Genomic DNA, 19,797 nt, shown 5'->3' with positions numbered 1-19,797 from the left:
ATGCATTGACTTTTCAAAACCTCGCACTTTGTGGAATGACTCGTATTGATTCGGTAAATGGATGCAAGCCGATGGGACAAGAGAGGTTACCACAACCTCTCTGGTTATGCCAGCTTCCATTAATGGCTCAAAAAAAAAAAAAAAAAAAACACACACACAACATGTATTCAGAGGAATGCAGGAAAGAATGATTAACTCCGTGTCAAGCAGCACTTGTTCACAACTGTTTATTTGAATATATTTAAAGTACCAGTTGGAGGTTTGCATGGGGAATAGAGCGCTAGAGGGAGAGATCCCCCTGCGCTACCCTACCCTATTAATACTACCCTGGCAGCAGTTTGATTAATCAACTGAGCCCAATGTAGGAAGATTTAGACGCTCATCCTGGATCAAAACTCCAGGGTGCCGATCTGGTCCGTGGATCAGCGTTAGAAGCTTCTTCGGATCATCCACAGCTCAAGACTGGTACACTATTACTGATCAGCCACTCTGTAAAGACTTCTTCCTTTCTTTTCAGCCCTTATTTCTTCTTTGTCTTTCTTAAAAAAACATTAATTAAACCATTCTGTGTCCACATGAATATTACCTCCCTGCTTTTGGATCCCTTTGCTCCTGGTTTCTTGTGATGTAGGAATTGAAAGAGGTTTTAATTTAAATCTAAGTTTGTACTTTTTCTTGAGTTTTTTTAATAGATATTCATGTCTTTTATCCATCTACAAACAAGACAAAGCACAAGGAACGGTCCAAAATACATTGCGTCAGAAAGAATGGTTTTGCTTTTGATCGATACTTTAAAATCAACCAACCAAAACCATAAAATTTTGGATATTTTGTGGACTGATTACAAGTCGGTCTGGATTATATCTTAATTTAACAATGGGGTTTTAAATGTCCTCATTAATCTGGGGTTCAGTGAAAGGACACGATGATGCCTCTAAAGTTTGGTGCTTCTTCAAGCAGAGAAAAGTTGAAATATCACAGCCACCCTGATAGGGAAAATTCAAGGTTTGAAGGTGACGGTTGAGTTCTCTGTTTCAGTCTTATTTGTGACCTTTTCTATTTCACTTGAGGAGATGGGAGACATTTAAATGGCATTGTGCCATCGCCAATTAACTTTTTTATTCATAATTATGGCTGTCCTCTGGAAAGGCATCAAAATTAGCCACATGTGAGCCCTACATCGCTGCTCAAATATCATGATATATATCAACGGCTCTGGAAAAAAAAAAGTCAAACCTCTGAGAACTGCTGGGAAAACACAATCTGTTATATTTTAGTGGCTTCGTGTCTGACAGTGAAACAATCACCCTGACAGAAGACGATTAAGATTAAGTTCAATGCTGTGTACAATTTTCTGGGTAGAAATGAATAGCAATAAAATAAAACTACAAAGGGTAAAAAACAGTGACTCACTGCTGTCTTTTCTCTTTTTTTATTTCTCTATCATTTTAAAATCACAGTTTAACTCTGTATCTCCGTACATTAGTCTTCCATTTCACTGTCTACGTGTATATTTTTACAGTCTTAATTAGTTTAAAAGGAAACTCCCGGTTTATCGTTGTTTTGGCCATCATTTCTGTTGGTTATGATAACATGATACTCACCAACATAAATCACTTAGGCCTGGGAACTTTGAGACCGGTTGTAAGAAAGCCAACAGTTGAGTTTGCAGGCAAGTTGTTGCATCTGAAATGTGTAATAATCGCTGTAATTGCACAGAAATAATGTACTGTATGGCTGTTCACAAAAGAGTTAATAATTTCACTGATGTTTTCTTATTATTATTACTGATAGGAATGATGACCATGGTCAGTAACCCGTAAAGCTCTTTGAACTGCACTAATTGCGTGATTGATATAACTGACAGAGGCCACCATGGTTGTGCATTTTTTTGAACAACAAGTAATAAATCCAGCAGAGGGACTGGGGGAGTGTGGCCTCTTCTGTCTTCCACCAAATGCCAACAACCCAGTGATCATCTGGCAAACAGAGCACACTCCTGCCCTTTCTCCACTCAGCTGTCTATTAAAAGGAAAACATGTGGTCTAGTGTCTTGTTTCAGGGAAAGTGAAAACACACACCCGCTGAGGTACACAGTCGAGCAGAAGAGCCGGGCGTGTTGTTACTCCCAGCGTCTTTCCCTTTGCTTTGTACCTCGTTCCCTCACTCCACATCACCACAAGGGGTAAGGGGGGGGGCTTGAAAGTGGCTTGACCCCTCCCTGCTATCACCATGCAAAAGGCCCCCGCTTCCTTGACACCCACTCAAGAAAAATCAATCAGTATTCAGGTCATGCCACAGGGAAACCCCTCCCCTTCCCACCCCCCTTTAACACATGACCCCTGACCTGAGCAGCGTTCACCGCGGAGAGCGTGACAGGGATTTGTCTGTGCTGCCAGTGTCTGCTCCGTGTCTGATGCTAACAAAGTCCTCGTGTTGAGGGGAGGAGCGTGGCCTGACCCTGTCCACCTCCGACACAATAAATCCAGCTGAGGAGTTCAAGGTGGCCTGACCTGTATCCGACCCCGTCCCTGGAGACGGGGCAACGAGCTCCAGCTGAGCCTTTCCCCTCCTCCCTCAATCCCCCGCAGCTGAAGGGTAAAACAGAGGATGTGCTTGAGTTTAATGGGCACCACTGGTACGCAAACCAACACATTTCTTCACTCTTATTTCACTTTATCCAACTCTGTGACATCCAAACAGTTGGGAAACTTGTTCCTGTCATGGGAGGCGCATGGTTGGGGGTGTGGGGGGGAGGAGGGGTGGCAGAATTAGCATAGCGTAATTACGCTGGGGAAAGATCTAGACTCCAAGGAGCAAGACATAACCCATAATTTGCCATTGTGCTCCCTACGCAATTGACAGTCGGTCTATGATATTGGAGATAAATGTCGGAATTCAGGATGTTAGTTTAACCGGTGGTGCATTCAGTATGATAATAACCACAGTCTTGCACACAGTGAATCTGATGAGCAGTCCCGCAAAAGCTCTTCACCACTTTCCCTCCCCTCCATGAGGTATTATCATGCTAATCTAAAAGAGAAGAAGAAGGAGGAGGAGGAAAAAAAAAAAAATACATTTTCAGTGAATGAGGGAATATAATGGAAAGCAGGGACCTCTGGAACCGAGGGTAGACAAAAGAGGGTATATTCACCCGGCTCTGCCTGAGCAAAGCAGGGGTGACAAATGGACACAGACATTATGCTGGCTGGTTAATTAAAAGAACATAGCCTAATTAAAAAGATCTTCCCAGTAAATGGACCGCTTCGACGCAGTAACTGACCTGTGTCTCCTGCACATGTTGGGCGCAGAGCAGTTGGTCTCTTTTTCTATGCATTTAATTTTCACATCAGAGGGGCTCTGACTGACTGACTGACAAACACCGAAGAGGACTGCACTGCAGGAAGTGTGGCCAGATCGTGGTGGGGGGGCTGTTGCTTGTTAAATGAGTCATGATTTCCATTAGACAGTGAATGAAACTTGCACAAGAGATTTGATTATATGCAATGTCGTTTCTATTCGCAGAAAACCTTTCTTAGAAATGGTTTTTCAATCCAAGTACAGTTGTGGAATTTGTTCGGTTCAGGATTCATAAGCTTGGATATGCAGAACATTAGACTCTGATGATACCTTGAATTGTAAACACTGTATTTTAATTCATTCTGTGATGTCGACAAAGCAGATATTTTAATTTAATTGAGTGACAGATTGATTCTTTCAAGTTTGTGAAAGCTTGATAAGACAAAGAATTTACTGTTGGGTGAAAATTAGCTCGTTGTCTATCTTATTACGGTAGGAAAGAGTTTGTGTTTCAACAATGTTTGGCTCATGAGATATTGATCCAGGAAGTTAAAATATGTGAATATATTTCCAACTTTACCGAGGTGCTGTTTGACGCCCCCTTCGGCACTTGTATGCTTGTACGTAGCGGCGGCGCTGCATTTAAAAATGGATTTGTTGTAACTTTTTAAAATGTTTTTGTCCGTTTATATTTGGCAGTTTAAATATATAACAATATATAAAGTATTGACATGATTTTTGCTCCTGTTGCCATATCATACACTACATTGGCCAAGCAAAATTCATGCAAAGATCCTACCCAGGTGAATTCTTTGTAGCATTGTGCTCATTTTACAGTTAACCTTGCAGGAGAAAATTATTGCAACAATCCTGCCTCAAAGAATTATTAACTCTGCAATGTCTTTGTGCCAGATAGCCTTCAAACTGGACTTCTTGGCATTTCATCCTCTTGGTACCTGTAGCAACAAGCCCCCCACACCAATGCACAGTGTGTGTGTGTGTGTGTATGTGTGTTTTGCTGGAGGGCTGCTGTCAGCCTCAGACGTGGCCTAAGACTGAAAGTATGGGAGTGTGTGTGTGTGTTGTCCCCCCCCCCCACCTCGCTCCTTTCACCCAGCCACCTGTCACTGAGCTGTGACATTAAAGCAATAACATGGTTTGGTGGTGGGTGCTTTGTTTACCCCCCAGTTGGTTTTCATGCCATCAGTCAGCAGAAACTGCCCCTCGGGGGAGAGAGAGAGAGAGAGAGACGGCGGACGCAGGGAGGAAACGCAGGGAACCAATGAAGAGAGATCAAACAGCAGAGGAGGCTTCATTCTCTGGACCGAGGAAGTGGCTTGTGTGACTGAGTGGGAGGTGTTTTGTTGTGTTTGTGTCTCTCTGGGGTGGAAATAAGTTTACAGCCTGAGAGTAAATTAATGAACATGTTTTTTTTGGGCTCCGAGCAGCTATCCAGGGCAGCACAATTATGGCAAAAGAATTATAATCACTGATTACTCTGAGATTGTGCCTGTGTTTGGAGGATCCCTGTTTGACAATGATCCAATTTCCTGACAAACAAGTTGACCCTCTCCATCTACAAGCAGATATTAGACAAACAATAACATCCTTCAAAGCCGCTAATACTGATAATATCAGATGTGGAAACTATCACAACGCACAGATGGAGATATAAACTCATACATGCGCTCAAGCTTGGAGCGTGAGTCATGTTTCATTTCTGTATGCTTTCTTCATGTATGACCTCATTCGCAATAACAATCATCAATATCAAGAGAAAGGTCAGATGAATTTACTGCGATTATCGTTTTATCGAATGTGTAACAACTGGCAGGTTGAGGTTTGTTAACAACATGCTTCGTTGCCCGCGAGGTGTTTGACATGTGTTAGCAATTAGTCAGTAGACTAAAAAAATGTGTCATTTATCAAGCAAAAATGACAAACATTCCCTGCTTTGCTCTGCTTTACATCATTGTAAACAGAAAATGAATTATCTACTTTGATAATTGATTGATGGTTTGTGTAATTTTTCAAGGAAAAATACCAAACATTTCAATGTTCTGGCTTCTCAAGAGTCATTTTTCTCATTTTTTAAGCAAAAATGCCAAAACAGCTTCTCAAATTTAATGCTTTAAGCAGTGCAGTGTGCAGAATTTTAATGCATCTAGTGGAAGGGACTTGGCAGAAATGGAAAGTAATATTCATAAGTATGTTTTAATTAGTGTCTAAATCAACTGAAAATAACTTGTTACCTTAGAATGAGCCCTTTACATCTACATAAGGAACTGGTCCTCATCCACAGAGCCCGCCATGTTGCACCGCCATTTTTCTACAGTAGCTCAGAATGGACAAACCAAACACTGGCTCTAGAGAGGGGCTTTCGCGTTTTTTTGCGAGTTTTGCGGCCACCGTAGGTTCTCCTACACACTTGGAAGAGGAGAGGGATGAGGGTGTATTCAGTTTGTTGCAATCTGCAACCTCACCACTAAATGCCACTAAATCCTTCACACTGGTCCTTTAATACATGATAGTAATGGTGTAATGATCGTTTTTCACAATTTTACATCTTATAGACTAAACGATTAATCGAAAAAAAACTGTCAGATAAATTGATAATAAAAAATATCATTAATTGCAGCCCATAATTACAGCATAGGACTGTAAGTTGGGCAAAACGTACAATTTAAAGTTTGACCTTGAATATTTTTCAAAATTGACATTGTAGATTAAACAATTAATTGAAAAAATAAGGTAGATTAATGAATAAAATAGTAATTACAATAATCATCCTAGCTCTAGTCATCTTAAAGTTATACATGGTAAACATATTGTATTGTTTGAATCTACAATCTTAAGCTGTTTATGTTATTAGTTAACTTTAACAACGTGGGAATACATCTGTGCTGTCCAAACACTTCAATTTAAAATAACTTTTATTTATTAAAGCGATGTTTTTAAAAAAAAAATCTGATCAAGACTTATATGTGTATCAATGCTGAATTGCTCAGGAGAGACTCATGATGCGTCTACAAAGAATCAATAAGCTGCTTCTCCTCCGATCTCACACACAGACACACAGCTGCAGGGGTGAGTCAACACATAACTTGTGTTATGTGAAGAGTTCATGGCACTGGAAGGGGGGGAGGAGGAGGTGTGTTTTACTCACCCTGGACCGTTGCCTGGTTTGGATTCATATGACACTAACTAAAACCCTCCCCAGATAAACAACCTCCCCCTCCTCCCCTCCTCTCTCCCTCCCCCTCCTCCTGCAAAGACCAGTTTAAAAATAGCCTTGATTCGATGGAAACAAGCCCGGAGTTCTGAGAAAATGGAGGAAATTGACCAAGCTAAGTGTAGGCGAGCAGACTTATCTTACACCGTGTCTGAGCCAAATATTCACTGCACATATGGTGGCCGCTAAAATATATACACAAATAATAGCGTGAGAGCTAAAGTATAGATTTAAAAAAAAAAAAACAGCCAGCATCCACCCCCAAATGCCTGCAAACAGGTGACACTACAAGCACACACACACATATTCAGAGTTAAATCTTAAAAGATGCATGGCACAGTCTAAATTTAACACATTCCAGATTTAAGCACAAGGGTACGCTGAGTGTTGTTTTTTTTTGCGGAAAATCAGCCACAATTCCTATCTTCAGAGCGCAGAGTGCATGCATAAGAAATCGGATAAAAGATCCTGAGGGGTGGAGGAGAGTTTGGAATTTGATCAAGAGTTTTATAAACCCATCAATAAACCTTTCACCCCGAAAATTAGGGCTTGCAGAGTTTAACTCCGTTCACAGAGAGTGTACAGTTGCAGGAAGGTGCGACGGGACTTGGCCAACTTTTAGAACAAGGAACAAGGTCGAACCTGCTCTCGCTATTTTTGGAAAGTTTGGAAATTAGATGCAGTTGGAGCTCTCATTGAAGGTACGCATGTCACATTACACTGCTTAGAGTCAATTTTCAAAAAAAAAAAAAAAAGGACGTGTGATAGCTCTTTGAGAAAAAAAAAAGACACACACAGAAAAACAAATTTTCTCTGAACGCTTAAATAAATTAAATATGTGAATACCTGTCACCTTCTGAGTGTGTGTGTAAAGCAGGGATGGGATATGATGGGGCATTACTGTGTGAAGGCAGCAGCTTTGGGATGAAGAGGACAGAAAAAAAAAAAAAAAAAAAAAAGAAGCTTATCTTAGGTTTTTAATTTCCTGCTTCATTTCACGTTTCAGGACCATAAAAATTCTCATTTCGAAAAACTGCAATAAGCAACAATGAGACATGATCATAACTCTGAATTACTTCTATAGTAACTAAGCAGCAGATCCCCCCCTCCACCCCCCCACCACCTCCTTCCTCATCCTCATGCAGTCAGCCTAATTGCTTTAGCCAAGATGTGACAAGCCAGACAATCGCTGTGCAACGGATTATCAAAAGAGAAGCCTTAAAAAAAAAAAAAAAGATATCAGATAGGCTATTCAATGGCTGCTTAGTCTCACTCTGCCAAAAACTCTTAACCGTCATTGCTTTGCATCACCGGTTTGTTCTGGGCCTCAGGAATGGGGACTACTTCTCCAACAACAACAACACTTTGCACACTTCCTTACACGTCTTCGTTCAGTTCAGTGGATTTCTGCTGACTTTCGCTCCAAGATGTAAAACATCACCAAAAATAGTGATTCTTACTACAAATATTTGGCTAAATAATCAGTTATCACTGCCAAACCTCTCAAGAAAAAGTGAGGATTTGCTTGTTTTTTTCCCCCTATTTTTATACATTGGAATAGTTTTGAGTTTTTTGACCACTGGTCAAAACAGGGCTGGAATTAAGGATTATTTTCATTATCAAATAAACTGCAGATTGTTTTATTAAATCATCAGCTGATCATTTGGTCTCTATAATGTTATGTGAGGGCATGAACTCTACAGTCTTGTAGAGTCGACTGATACCGGATTTTTGGGGCCGATACTGATATTAGGAAGTAAAAAAAATTCCAATATCGATATATCGGCTGATAATTAGAATGCAGAATATATACATAAACACATATTTTTCACCATGATCCCTCAAATGTGGTTATCAAACACTTGTGATAAAGATATGTAATAGAAGCAGGATATTTTATTGTATAAAATGACATCAGTGCACTTAAACAGTAAACTACACTGGGATTTAATAATTATAAATAACTATAAATAAGAAAAACATTTATATATCAAACTTGAATTAACAAAAGGATTAAATACACATAAAATGCTGCTTATATAATTTAAAAAAATTAAAAAATTAAAAAATATATACATGGGTTGACTGATATTATCGGCCGATATTCCGACATGTTATTGGATATGTTGTTCAATATGCGCCAATATTTTTTATATAGGCAGAATTTTATGTATATATTCTTTTATTTAGTTAGTTATTTATAATTATTAAACTGCCAGTGAAGTTTCAGTGTCTCGGTGCACTGATGTCATTTTATACAATAAAGTTTGTTGAAGTGTAAAACATCCTGCCTCCATTATCATCTTTATCAGTGTTTGATAACCACATTTGAGGGATCATTGCAAAAACATGTGCATGTATGTATATATTCTGTATATAAAAGACTATCAACTGATATATCGATATGAGAATTTTTTTACTCCCTAATATCAGTATTGGTCCCAAAAATCCAGTATCAGTCTACTTGTAACAAAGAAAAGCAGCGATTCCTCACAATTAAGAAACTGGAACTTGGTATTTTTTTGCTATTGTTGTTAATAAAACGCAGATGAATAACTGATGATTAAATCGTTGCTGTTTCATGTATAGCTCAAACAACGGTTTGTTTGAGATCATTTTAGACAGTAATTAGGGTTCTGGAAACTTGTGACAATTGTCATCATTCATATTTGACGTTTCATAGAGTAAACAATGCATCAAAAAGTAACTGACAGATGAATTAATAAGGAAAATAAAAATGACTAGGAGATCTAACTCTAATGTAAATTTCAGCAGATCTTTCAGTGTCACAACTTGGCTGCTGTTCATTCAAACTCGCCTCTATCGAGCTGCCTTCACCAGATTACCTGCATTACCGCTACATTAGAAAAAGTTTTCTTATCTTAAAATTGCACAAAGCGGGAGCTTAGGCATGCAGCTGACTCCTAAATAAACCCAAAAATCTAACAGTCTGGCAGAGAAGTTTGTCCAACTCACTTCAGTTTAAACAACAGACTAACGAATAGTCTAAAAACAAAATTGTGCCAAAATAGACATGGCTGACAGCAGATTCTCAGGCGTCGTCAGCCAACTTAAATGAAGCCAACCTGTTTTCTCCATCGAGCCTGAATCAACCTTGTTTTCTCTCAATTTCATCATTCCATCAGCTGGGAGATTTCACTCTGTGTCACCCAAAAGCAGGATGTGTGTTGTTTTACTAATGATGAGCCAAGAATGTCACTTCAGGACAAAGTATTCTGTTTTTTAAAAAAAAGGACCATTTCAACAGAAGAGAGATATGTTCTTATTCAAGGCAACATGTGTCAGTAACGAACATCTTGTGCTGAAAAGGAAGACGAATGTCTGCTGCGCCGAACCCTTCTTTTTTAGGGTTTACATCGAATCGAGAGAGGTGGTGAGAGGCCCTGGGTGTCTGGTAGGTCTTTCCAGGGAAATAACCTCTGGCACAAAGATGGATGGTTACATTTCCTGCAGCAACAACAGCCGTTTGTTTGGAGGAAATAGGAGAGTAACTAGGCTGTTAGTACAAGCTGTGATAGCCATCATGGCTGAACAGGCAAAGAAAATAACTCCACTAACGGAAACGAAAACTTCACAAATTGAAAAATCCGAGGAAGAGAACTGTTATCGTGCAGCCCTGCGCCGTTTGATTGAGAGCTGATCTCTGGGAAACGAAGCACAGAAAAACACTTAGCAATGAAGACGAAGATGAGGAAAGAGATGATGAGAAATATGAATAAAACTTACTACATTACCAATATATATGTATGTGATATAGTACATTTTATGGAAACTGAATCCATGAACTGTTAATTGTGGAATAAAAGAACCAAATGGATAAGACCTCATGCATAAGTCCTGTGAATCCAACATTACCACTGCCTACAACCTTCTAATACAACCTTCAGTGGTTATTTTGTCATAATCAAAATCCTACAAACCACCTTAGGAATGATATTTACACAGGTCAAAGTTCACTGTCTGGATAAGATGCATCAGATTCAAGTTCATCCCGGGACACGTCAGCATCACGGCTGCCCTCAGAGTGCCGGTTGTAAATGTGAGACTGTATAAATGTATCCACTTGTTATCATATCACATTCCTGCCTCTGCATTTGATATTGGTAGTAATATTAGTAATAACGAGCTCTGAAAGCAGAATTCTAGGAATAATAATAGCGAGCAGACATTAAAGTGAACAACTATTAGACGATTCATTGAAAAAAATGAAATAGGATACCAGTAAGTAATGAAGTCATCCTTTTATGTGTGTTTTTCACTGTGAAACTCTTTTCTTATCTTATCAAGCGGAGCTCCTACATTCCTCAACAACCTGCTAACTGTGGCGACTAGAGTGGCGGCTGAATGATGACAGCTGAGGTCACGTGACAGCCGTGTGTCTCTCAAAGGTGGTCCGGGTCAGGTTGTGGTTGTCAATTTTGTTCCAAGTCTGGATTAAATTGTTATTCATCCGGATCCGGACCAGAGTCCATCTATGAAGTATGTATGATATAAACATTCTCACAGAGTTTGGACTCAGAATCACCTGAGACGACCTTTAGCTACACGTTTATACACCTACACACCAACACATGTCACGGACCACATGTAATGAGGTGCTGGGCTGGATTCGGTCCACAAGCCTTGAGTTTGACACATGTTGTCTAGATGTATCTGCATTTCTCTTATGGTTTAGTTGGCAAAACCAAGAACAAAGAAATCATGGCTGCCTTTTCTTGCTGTGGTTAAAAAACAAAAACAAGAAAACCCTCTCCAAGATGAAGCCCGTCGGTCCGATATCTGCCAATAGAAATAAACCTGGAGGTGCTCGTAGTGCTACAGAACTCACAAAAAAAATGAATCAAATACTCCAAACAAATAATAAATCACCAGAACTGGAGATAAGGGCTTTGTGCTGACCAATAAACCTGTAATAATGGATGATGACTCTGACTGTTTGGGAGAGAACAGAGAACATTTAGACATTTGTTTGCTAGAACAGAGAATAGAAATAACCTTCACATGTCTTGCAACTATAAAAAATACTTGTGAATAACACTTTTATGCCTCCTTGTTTTTCAATTCATGTGCATTTGATGTCATGCGGAGGCTTTAGCTGATGCATATGTAATAACCTGCTGCGTCTATGTGCGTTTTTTCCTCCTCCGTGCACTCGTCATGTTGACACGGTCATGTTTCAGGTGAAATTGCTTTTGTGCCGCTAACTATTTTCTTGTCAGCGTTTACCTTCATCTTCTCCTCTATCATGTTTATTGAAGCCAAAAAAAAAGCATCTTCCTCAGTGTAACAAAGCTTCCTCATCTCATCTCACATCATCTTCCTCATCTGTCTGTATAAGTGAAGCAGCGTCAAGGCGTTAATCTACCAAACATACCAATGGGTGAGTTCATTTTTGGTTTATTGCAGAGGCCCAACCAGATCATCTACAGTATAAAACACTACAGCAAAACTTATTTGGTCTCATTGATAAAACTCACACAGTGCCTCCACTTCCAGCGGGAAGGTCAGGACTTGGGGAAGTCGGGGCGGCTTCGCTCCACTTTCAGCCTGGCTGGCTGGCTGATCAATGATTCAGGAGGTCTGCCCTCATTATGAAGTGATTAAGAGATCATTTGGAGCAACAAACCAATGCACCTTTGCATCCCCACCCCCCCCCTCCCCTCCCCTCCCCCTCTGCCCACCCAACTAAGAGTTCAACGATCAATATCTGGTATGTATGGCCGGAGGCTGCTTACAGAGACACTTCCTTTTATAAAAAAGCACACACAGAAGTGAGGAGAATGGTTTCTATAGTCTCTCCGTGGTGGCGAGAGGGGTGTCTGTTCTATCTTAATCTGTAGGGAGTTCATATTATGCTACTGAGTCGTTTTTTTTTTAAATGAACTGGATTGTGGGTATTTCGGTTGACGCAGCTGAATGGGAGTATTTGGAGGATCTTCGCGCTTAGTCATCAGCTAATACGCTAATCCTTTAAAACAATGAAAATCCATGCACATATGAAGCCGCATTAGCTACTTCTACACATAAAATATGCATGAAATATGACAAGGATTCTTTTTTTTTTTTTGGATGATTCATTTTCCTTTCAAGAGAGATCCCTTTTTTTTTTGTTGTTGTTGTTGTGCATGCTGCTTCCACGCTGCCCTGTGGGTAGCGCGAGCATCCTCGTTCAAATCAAAGCGTGCGTGTGCCTATGCTATGTGTAGGTACCCTTTTCTTTCATGTGAAGGGAAACTGATATGGCGGAAAAGAGAGAGGGAGAGAGGGAGAGAGAGAGAGAGAGAGAGAGAGAGAAAGAGCCAAAATACATAAATCTACAAGTATTATGAATCTAGACGGCAGCGTTTTAAAAAACAAAACCACAAACAAAACACAGAAACCTCAGTGCATGACTTAACACAGACATTTAACAAAAAGGAGAATAAGCCTTTTTAAAAAAGAAAAAAGAAGAAAAAGACAGCTGAGGTTTCAAATTTTAAAGATTCTCTCATGTGCCATAAGACCTTCTCCGGTCTAAAAATATCAATCTGAGGCGGTTTGCTGACATTGCCAGCCACAGGTTAAATCTTCCCCCTGTAATTGCTGGACTCCAGCCACTGTGCTTCATGAAGCGGAACAGACAATCATCCAGTGTTCCTGCTGCGCTGCTTGTGGCTGTGGCGCGGGGTTTGGCGAGCGGAGCCCCCCCCAGCCCCCGTGTTCGACAAGGGGTTAACGTTTCTGAAGAACAGCTCGACATAAACCGCAGGAAGACAGCCAGTCTGGATGGCCGGACCCGAGGTCTGTCGCTTGTCCAGTTTGTGGTCTGCCGCCGCCGCCTCCCGCCCCGGCTTTTTTCTTCTTCTTCTTCTTCTGCCTCTAGCCTTTCGCTGAACTCAAAAGCTTTTCCTCCTCGAAAATTTACGCACTCATCAGCTCGGCTGTAATTTCCAGTCCTGCGCTAAACCGCACCAGGGCCGCGGCGGGGGAAGCCGCTGCACGCCTGTTTTTGGAATCAGAAGTAATTACGAGCTTGCCAAGGATTCGAATCTAATAGCGGATGATTGGACTGGTGGGACAAAAAAAAGGTAGTCAGCGGTGAAAACACCCACCTTTACTTCCAGGAGCCTGCAATAACAGGCAAACAGATACATTGGCAGTACATATCATGTCTATAAATGAACTTTAAAAACCATGCAGGCCGCTATACCTGAGAGATACAGTGCACTGAATCAGCAAAACTGATTTTTTTTTTTTCCAGGCACTGTAACAGAGTTGTTTCTGCTCAGTTGGAAAAGTGGCTGAAAACCATTTGAGAAAAAAAAAAGAAGAAGAAGAAGAAGAAAAAAAAAAGTCACATCCAGTCAGAACAGTGATTGAGGATCCACTTCATCCACGCTGCGAAAAGGCACGAGACGAGTCTGCCGGCTATTCTTAACCCTCCCATTTGTAACGCTTGATGCAACATGTTAATGTGATTTCTTACCAGCTGTGGCCAAACGGGGCCAAAACCTGGAGGCCAAGGCCCGGTGGTCTCGGCAGATAGCCTAGACTGGCCTGTGCTGTGTCAGCCCTGGATTATGGATGGAGGGGAGCCTGTGGGGCTGACAGGTAATAATTCACTCCCCAGGGGTCCCACACCCTTCACTGGACACAACACAACCAGCCAGGAAGCGGTGTGGAGGGGTGGAGGAGGGGGGGTGTGGAGGGCCTTGGAGCTCACACCTTCACAGCCAACACTCTTCCCCCCCTTTTTTTCTCCCCACACACCATCCCCTTCAAGAAGCGGGGCTCTCATTGGCTGCCCCGTTGCCACGGGTAACCAACCGTTATCGAAATGAAATATGAGGTGTCACGGACCGGGTGCCTCTCTCAGGTGCAGGGCCAAACAAAGTCCCATATGTCGCGGATGAGGAGCTGAGATTAACTGTTGCTTCCTGAAGCACGGCGCCGCGCCCCAGCCCGTTCCTTTAGACCTCGGCGGTTGCAAGACGCCGCCGCTGTGTGTTTGAAGTCTGAGACGCCTCAGACAAATCGCTGTTGTCGAGTTGCCACAACAATAGTCCAAAAAACATCATCCGACGCTCTCAAGTTCTGCTGAGTTTCAAATGGGGGGGAAAATGAGCGTGAGCACAGCAATTCAGCGACTGCAAGTTCGGCTGAGCGTTTAATGTAACGTGTCTTCGTGTGTGCCAGTGATGTTTCCCTTTTTTTTCCCCCTCCGGCCAATCCAAACTGCAGAGCAACTGTGTGTGTGTGTTTGTGTATGAGTGTTATATGTAGCTATGTTCAGATATTGAGCACTTTATCTCAGTGATGAAAATGGAAATGGGCCTGCTGAACCTCCCCCCCAGGGCCACAGTCCTCAGTCCTGGTTAGGAGCCTATTTCAAACATCATTACCCTGAGGACCATTAGGAAGATGCCATCTGCACACGCGGGGGCCCCCTCCATCGGGGCCTCTTGTCATTTCAAACTAAAAGCAAGCGCCGAAATGGAAATCGGAAATAAAATTACACACTGGGCTAAATGCACCATTAACCATGCTAACTGAGCGATGAACCTATCAGGGCCTGAAAATGAGAGCTGGACGAAGAGCGAGCAATTTTCAGCGGTGACGAGGAAATGAATGCCACCGCTGGTACTTTGCTCAAATTTTTTTGACTGTAACTCATCCATCAGCAGAATGTGACTTTCCAAATGGTTGCTGTGTGAAAAAAAGAGGAAAAAAAAAAAAACAGAGGAGTTGATTGTGAGCGTGGGAGACTGCCATAAACGAGGGTTGAATGCAGATTTGTATGCACTATGTATAGTATAAGAGGGAGTGCAGGGAAATATGCCGGCTTACGACACAAGGCTCCGGCAGCACCTCTCCTTGTCAGCACAACAGCAACATGTCAAATAAAATAACCTGAAACCACATTGCAACGTCCTCCGAGCAGCACAGAGTGCTAAGTCACTGTACAACTGCGGTGGGGAACCGCAAGCCATCAGTGGCCTCTCTCCATCCTGTGATATCACTGCAGCAGCTGAGAGGAGCAAGGGGGGGGGGGGGGGGGGACAAAGCAAAGAAAATCACAAGATCCAACCACACTGTCTCCATTTAAACATCTGACTGGTTGGAGCAGGAAGTGCATTATGTTGCCCTCTTTCTAAAACAGCCAAAAAAACAAGAGGAAGCACATTGTGAATGGGCAGAAGTTACCTCTGCAGTTCAATCAAGGCAATGTAACCCTTAAGCTAAGCATCAATTTTTAAAATGCCTGCAAAACTTTTGCAAACCCAAGGATGGATCAGAGAAAAACAACAGGACCAAAACGCCTTTGAGTCAAGCAGGAAGGTGCAGGTTACCTTGCAACAGGCCAACGTTGAAAAAAAGTAGTGGCGTAGTCTATCTCTGTTTTGTTTTGTTTTTTTGCACAGAAGAGATTTATTTATTGTTGAAATGTTCTTAGCCTCAACTGAAACTGAACACCCACTGAGGGAGATGAGAGGGGCTAATGCACAACAGGCTGAGACAAATCATACTCCCATTTCTGCAGAGGATGCCTCAAGAGCAGCTCCGAGCATCTATTTCAACATAAATAACCACCAGCGGCTCCTGGGAACGTAATGAGAGAAAAACACAGGTTTCTAATCTCTTTGTGCATTGCTGGCAATACCGAAGTCCAATACTGACTGCTGCTGGAGCCCTGCGTGCAAAAAAAAAAAAAAAAAAGCAGAAACCTGTTAGAACAATGAGCTCATCGTTTTTTCCCCTCCTTTCCCGAGTTTGGCATTAAGATAGAACTGCAGCTGAAGTAAGCACGTTTATTAAGCAGGTAAAATCTATGCAAATTGAAAGGGAAATCTGTGGTTTCAATTTAATCGAACAGTCACGCAACCACTGTGTGTTTTTTCCTCTCTCCCCCCCTCCTCAGGCACTCGAAAGCTCAAATTAATTTGTTAATGTTATCTGCTAGTGGAAAAAAAAACAGAGCAAATTCCCCACTAGATGCTTATTTTCTTCGCACAAACTGATCCTGAGTAAACAGATTTAGTGTCTTTCCGTTGTAAAATAAACCAGAGTATCCCAATTCAATTAGTGTCATGGGCAAGATGCCACTCAAGAGATCCGTATCAGCTGTTAATTCGTGATAAGTTGCTGAGGACTATAACAACAATCGATGTAAAGAGAAAACATCATTTCACTGTTGCGGGTTTTGATATAATGAGACATTTAGTTGCAGCCGAGACAAAGCATATATGTATATAAATCTGCGACTGGGTGTCAAAACCCGACCACAGCGCGGTTAAAGAGGTCTACAAAATGTATTTAATAGCTCGCAAAAAAAAATCAGTGTAACGTTAGCTGATACAAGCTTGTAATTACTGCTATTCATCCGCAGTGTGAAAATGTCCAACACCACCTCCCCCCCCTCCAAAAAAAAAAAAAAAAAAAAACAGCCGAGAAAAAGAGAGACAGTGAGGCTTTTCTGGAGCCCAAATTCAACTTGCAGAGAGTGAAGGAAGAGTTTGGGCTAAAAAGACGTGTCAGATATGGTGCGTTTACGTGACTGAAATGTATGTGGAGGTTTAAAAGGGCTGCACACAGTTAAATAACCTCTGCCGTGGCAAACTTGAAGCATAAGACTCTTAATGAGCAAAGTAAGCGCAGCTGCAGCAGCAGCATCGTAAAGTCTCCCAACTAGCAAGCACTTCTTACCTTTATTGTTTCCTTCGTAGCTCCAGTGTGTGTGGGGAAAAATATATATTCGTCGTCTGTCTGAGAAGAGACGAAGATGTATAGTCGCGGTGGAAAAATAAAAAGACAAAGAGTATGTTAGTTAAAGCTAGTTTTCTTCGCCAAACGGTTAGTATTCCCAGAGCGCCAGAGCAGCGAAAAGGCGCCCCTCACTACTGTGACAAGACTGAAGCCAGACTGAAATCACAACACTTCGGCAGCCGCTCAGGCCACGCCCCCGCGGCATACTTTGACAGGCGTACCGACCAATCACAGGTGAGCATAGGGTTTCATCTCGTGTCTGATTGGTCAAGCGAATTAGCTTTTGTGTAGCGCCCCGCCCAGCCCGGCTCACTTTTCTCCCAGATGTTGAATGCTTGAATAACAAGGCCCCGTGTAAACCCAGCCCGCCAATCACAGCGCAGGATAGGGGATTTAAACACACACATTAGTGTCACTTTATGGGAGGAGTTAAAGCTATTTAAATAAATGTAAAAAAAAAAAAAAAAAATCCCACATTATTCTCCTGTAAATTATATTGTATTACACCACAGTGGCAAATGTGTGGTATTATAATTATTTCTATACTAAGACATTAATCAGTTGTCATAATTTCACAGTTTTCAGTTCATGTGTTATACTATAAATTATAATAGCAATTATTATTTATTATAGTCACAAGTAATTTCTAAATGTGACGAATGTGCTGATTCATGAGAATAGAATAACACAGTTTGTACAGTTGTATGAAGTCTACAGGAGCAATTATTATAATTAAGTTATTTTCGTCACTGATTAATCAGTCAATCCTTATTGTTTTGGCTAATCAGTTAATTATTTTGTCTATGAAATGTCCTAAATTAGTAACATAATACCCACCACAAGATGTAAGAGCTCAAGGTGACGTCTCCAAATTGTTTGTTTCATCCACACAAAAAATTGTCCAAAATACAAATATATTCAGTTTACAATGATTAAAAAAAACTGAGGAAAAACTGTAAAAATCCTTGGCATTTTTTCTTGGCAAGTGACCTCAACTATTCATTTAGCAGAAATGATCATCAACTTTCTGTCAATTGACTAATTAATTAATCAACTTCGATTCAGCGCTACTGCTATACAGCATTTAGTCCACTCCAAACCTATCATCATGACATACTGCATAAATAAACATATATAATGCATGTACACAGTGACTGTCTCTTTCAAACACATCATGTTCCTATAGGTTTACTTTGTAGATGAGACACAAATGCAAACTGCACGTTCTCTGCATGTACTATTGTTTACAGAATGAAAGCTGAATATAATTTGAAAGCTGAGGACAAAGTGAACCAACAACAGCTAATTAGTCGGTGATGGTGATGCGTTGTACATTCCCAGAAACACTAATAAGACACCTGCGCAAGAGATGGCAGTGCTGAGACATTTGATCTGACTCTGCCTCAGCACTTGATGATAATCTAATAGATGGACACGGTCTCACTGATTCATTCATCTCTAGTCTTCATCTATTCCATTTCAATTTCAGTCAGTCTTTCTTGTCAAAATGTTCCTATGTTATAAAAAAAAGGAGTACAGTACAAGTGGCTTCTGCAAGCGATTGTCCACAGTAGTTATGATATATATACTGTTAGCCACTTGGTAGTCAGATAAATAAAATGGCCTCCTTTCAGGTCATGCTTGTTCATTACATTCCTCTTTGGCCTCAAGCCGCAGAAAAATGGTTGTGTGTTTTTGGTTAGCTCTGACTCAACCCTGATAGATTTGCTCCAGTCATTTCTCTTGGCAGTGTGATGCTGCCTGTTGTGGTGAGATTCTTTTGAGGGAAGGGAAAGGACAAGAGCTCAGAGGGCCATGATTTGCGTGGACACACTAAATCTCTGGCCACCCTCAGTCCACCATAACACTCTGCCAGTAATAGTTTTGGCAGAACAAAGTGTTGATATATTATATTAACAAGCTGTTTTTGTTTAGAATTTTCTTTCTTTTCTTCAGACTAACATTAGAGTGGCTGCATCTCTGAGCACTGGATGCAAACACCTTTAAAGCCTGGGGGCCTGCTGCTTGTCCATTGTAGACCTCTTCATGTGCACACAAAGCTATTCTGACAAAATGATTGCTGGGTTGATTGTTATTGGTATTATTAAAGAACCAGTTCAATGTTGTGAACAGTATGCTTTATTTGCTCTTTTGCTGAGAGCTAAATGAGAAGTTTGATACCACTCTCAGATGAGAGTGGTATCAAACTTCTCATTCAGTCTTGCCAACAAAGCACATTTCCAAAACGGTTCCTTTAACAATGATGCCCTTTCTTATAAACCTTTTTTTTTGATAATTGAGCTTTCAGTTTGTGGGTCCAGGAGTTATTTTGTGATGGCATTTTGTAACTTACTCCCTCACCCTGGCTCGTCAACTTCATTTCGTGACTTTCAGTATACAATGGGGACTGAACTCTTTGCCTCTTTCATTCTTATCTCGCAAAACCACACCTACAGCTAAAACAACAGAGGAGTTGAAAAATTTGAACACAATAATTGGTT

At 41.2% G+C, this 19,797-nt stretch overlaps 1 protein-coding gene across 4 annotated transcripts in view; it reads right to left on the bottom strand.

The window, feature by feature from the left end:
- sema6e (sema domain, transmembrane domain (TM), and cytoplasmic domain, (semaphorin) 6E) overlaps positions 1-17,457 on the bottom strand; it is a 164,130-nt gene extending 146,673 nt beyond the window's left edge. For all 4 annotated transcript variants that reach the window (XM_042423611.1, XM_042423610.1, XM_042423612.1 and 1 more), the window contains exon 1: positions 17,237-17,457. The gene's annotated coding sequence lies outside the window, so the exon portion shown is untranslated. The remainder of the gene's footprint in view (positions 1-17,236) is intronic.
- Positions 17,458-19,797: the final 2,340 nt, after the last annotated feature.

The sequence above is a fragment of the Thunnus maccoyii genome, chromosome 10 (genome assembly GCF_910596095.1).
Source record: "Thunnus maccoyii chromosome 10, fThuMac1.1, whole genome shotgun sequence".
NCBI classification, from domain to species: Eukaryota; Metazoa; Chordata; class Actinopteri; order Scombriformes; family Scombridae; genus Thunnus; species Thunnus maccoyii.
Note: the sequence above shows the minus strand (reverse complement) of the source record. Positions and strands in the feature narration are given on the sequence as shown.